Below are 4,078 nucleotides of genomic sequence, written 5' to 3' on the forward strand. Positions count from 1 at the left end.
TTTCAGCTGTAAGTATTTATTAGTATTTATCTGTATATGTTTTCTATTAATATTAATTTATTGTTGTGGACTAAATTCATTGAAACTTGTTTTCACAGTCAGTTGTTACATTTGATCAGCTTAATGATACTTCAAAGCAAAGGATTTGTGAAAAAATTCAACGTTGGGATCAGAGTCTACCTCGTAGACGCATGGAGACAATGAAGCACATAGATATTGCTTTAAAAGAGAAAGCAAGCACTGGGGTTCCCGATGATGTGGGGGAAGAAGGATCAGATGGGCACAACCATATATTAAACTTTGATGAAACTAATTAGGACAATGACAACACAGTTGAGTCCATTTTTTTGCATATATTAATTTTTTAGACATTTTAACATTAAATAATATTTATATTTATTATAATTGTATACTAATTTCTCATTGTTATTGATATGCATAGCCTAATCAACAAAATTCCCCAAATTCAAGCCACCAACCATTGCGACGCTCACCTAGATTTCAAGGTTTTCAAGGGGTTACTGGGCCAGTAAGTTTTTAATCCATATAACCTATTCCACCGAAAATATTAATATATAAATTGTTATGTTTTACCATAATGACGGGATGAGAAATGGATGTTCTGTATTATATATTGTTATCTTTGATTTTTTTTATTATGTGTGTGTGTGTTATTTCTTATTTATGGTGCAGGTGTTCCCTTTGGAACCATCACAATCAATGAAAACCCCTTGTAGAAGCCTTAAGAAGAATGGAAATGAAATGGTTCAAATGCTACAACCATCTTCATGTCCAATGTCACAATGCAAGGTAAGACTATATTTATTTATACTCTTATAATTTTATCATATTTTTACATTTAATTCTTTTTGAGTCACATACTTATATCTATGTATAATCTAATGTTCAGAGTAATGAATATACATCTCCTAAAACACCTTTGCACATGTATGATGGTGGACATGATACTCAGCAAAAATCACATTCTCCTCAACCATTGCGGCATTCACCTAGACTTCAAGATAAATTAAGAGAGGTAAGTTATATACTACATATCTTAGCTCATAATAACATTGACATATTTTTTTATGACTAGTTAATGCATTTTCTTTTCATATTCGTTACATGTTCACCATATTCTCATTATATCTATATAGATTTTGATATTTATTGATAGCTAGTCAATGAAATGTCTTTTCATATTCGTTACATGGTCAGCATATTTTCATTATATCTATGTGGATTTTGATATTTATTGATAATGTTTTAATTTCCACAGACAAAAAAGATAAATGTTGATGCTATGGTTAAAAGGACCAAAATCACGCCAAAGGACTTGAAAGCACGTGGGTTCAAATCACGCAAACAATACATAGAGCATATATGCTCAACTAGCATTGCTCTCACTAAACCCACTAGGTTTGCTACTTTGAAGGCTAAACATTCCAGCAAATTTAAATGACTTAGGCTACAATAATATAACTTTAGCCATTGTTTTATCTATAAAGGGGCTACAAGGACAGTTTTAATATATGTAATCTCTGTATTCTTTAGACTTTTTAATACATCATTTTTTTTTTCCAAAAATTGTTTCCAGGTGCTAAGTATGTCTTTAAAATGCCAACATCATAAAGATTTTAAATATATTTGCATGATATTCCTCTGAAGTACTGCCCTTCACTAGCTACGTTTGCCCTTATCTGTCCAACTTTATCCCAGCTGCTATCGCATCAATCCAAGAAATATTGAATCCGTGACTTTAAAGGCGAAATAATGCACACAAATATATACAAAGGAATAAAAACAGGATAATATATTCCTGAACGATTCAGTGCTCAGTCTCCTGGCATCCTTATCAAAGCATAATTAACAAAATCTAATGTTATTAATTATTAATGCAGTAAACCGCTCCAAGACGTCATTATCTCCATATGTGACCACATTTCTGAGCACCCATTTCAATCATCCCTCTGCTCACATAGATAGTTTCTGGTTATGTTAATAGGTGTGATAGGTCTTCATAATTTTAGTTTTAAAAAAGGAAAATAATAATGTTGTAGATTTCAACTATATATCTGTTAATTTTTAGTGGTGTATTTTAGAATAAGTTTTTCCAGAATTTTCATTCTTTAAAGAAAAATTATGAATGTTATAGATTTCAACGATATCTCTGTTTACATTAATCTAGTTATATGAATAGGTGTAGTTTAATTTAGTTATATGAATAGGTGTGATTTATTTCTACTTTAAATTTTTAGTGTTTTATTTGGTTTATTTTATAATACATCTTTCAAAATTTTTATTTTTTAAAGAAAAAATATAAATACTTCATAAAGATGTTGCAGATTTCAATCTTATCTTTCTTTTTCCTTTTTTTTTTCCCTTTTTTTTCGTAGTTGGTTTTAGTGCTATTTTTTGGATTTTCTAGTGTGAAATCCGGTGGAAAATTCTGAGGTGAAATCTTGATTTGTGCTATTTAAACTAGTTTTTTTCACTTTATATAGGGACTCAGCACCCTAGAAAACCCCTAGGGCACTTCGTTTGCACAAGATTACCCATCTAGCTTGTGATTTCAATAAATTTCTGCTAGATTTTAGAGAAATTTGATGGAAAAAACCCTAGGGCACTGCTATTGCACAAGATTTACCATGAAGCTTGTGATTTCAATAAATTCCTCCTAGATTTTAGAGACATTTGATTAGAAAAACCCACCATTTCCAAATAAAGGGGGGGTCAAAATAAAGTAGGCCTATCTGATCTAGTGTCTCAGGTGATTGGGCCTTAATTTGTCATTTGGTGCCACTAATAAATGTGATGACAGGGAAGAAGGAAGTGATTCTCTTCATTCGATTTGGCCGAGGAGAACCACCTAGGGTCTTGTTATCTTTTCATTTAGTAGGTTGTTGAATATTCTATACAACCTGCTATGTCTGGCACACATAACAAAGGCCCATTATCATATTGACCTAAGTTTACACTCTTTAAGCCCAACTCTACCAAAAATGGCTATGGGAGGCTTCCTGTCGATGACTCTAGCCAACCACTACAAAGCTAGTGCCTTATAATGGTGTCAACTGGCTGAAGTGGAGGAGCTCACTGCTCCTGCTGTTCTACTATAAAAATCTGCATAAAATGCTATAAATCAGCAAGAAGTACCTCAAATACCAACATAATATAGCAAATAAATAATCAAAATTGATGTATACAAAATATACTTACTAGATAGTAGACATATGATTATTTCTATGATATGTCACTTGGTTGGATAGGTTATTGTATAAAATTGCTTGTTGCCCTTTTAGATAGGTTTGCAAGTTCTGCAAGTAATACTACCAACGAGCAAGAGACACTCAAACTTGATTAAATATAACATGTAAATAGTCAAATTGGGCGCAGAAAAAATATTCTAACCAAATATATAATTAGTTTAGTCAACAGATCGTCTGTTAGGGGGTTACTGTATAAACAACTTGTTGCCCTGTTTTTACATGACTGTAACTTCTGTAGAAAATGTAGAAATCAGCAAGCCAACCCCTTGAGATTCACCCAAAAGTGCCTGGGAGGAGGTTAGAAGGTATAAGTTTGGACTATTTAAACCACTTTTAATCCTTTAGACCTGCAATAAAATGATTTTCTACAAAGCTGAAAATTCATTATGAGGTCTTGGGGGCAAAACCCCTTGGGTACGCAACATAGAAATTTGTTTCAACAAATAAATACATTTATAAAGGGTTGAAATAACTAAATCCATGCTAAATTTTCAAGATATAAACTTAATAAATAAATCTGAGCTAAAACAAGGCAAATAAAATATATTTGCTTGTAAAAGGGAGCTTTGTTGAGTGAAAATATGCAAATGAAAGTTTGCTACAGCTATATCTTCCTACACATCTGCACACATAAACTAGATATACTCGTGTAAATGTGGCAAAATAATCTTAAAAATAGATATATCAATTCCTTGGATGTGATAAATACTTAAGCTCTTTTTCTTCAAGGTTTACTAGCGCTATATATGATAGGTAAATTGCAGGAAGCTAGTAATGAAAATATAAAAGGATTTTTTTTAAAGAACTTT

At 31.7% G+C, this 4,078-nt stretch overlaps 1 long non-coding RNA gene across 1 annotated transcript; it reads left to right on the forward strand.

Moving 5' to 3' along the window:
- The first annotated feature begins 436 nt into the window (after window positions 1-436).
- Window positions 437-1,030, forward strand: LOC149214892 (uncharacterized). The gene is made up of 3 exons (XR_016250438.1): window positions 437-529; window positions 694-810; window positions 911-1,030. It is a non-coding gene; the product is annotated as an uncharacterized LOC149214892 (long non-coding RNA).
- The last annotated feature ends 3,048 nt before the right edge of the window (window positions 1,031-4,078 follow it).

Source organism: Pinus tabuliformis, chromosome 1_1, assembly GCF_031772625.1.
Source record: "Pinus tabuliformis cultivar Carrire ecotype Pingquan chromosome 1_1, CPIR1, whole genome shotgun sequence".
NCBI classification, from domain to species: Eukaryota; Viridiplantae; Streptophyta; class Pinopsida; order Pinales; family Pinaceae; genus Pinus; species Pinus tabuliformis.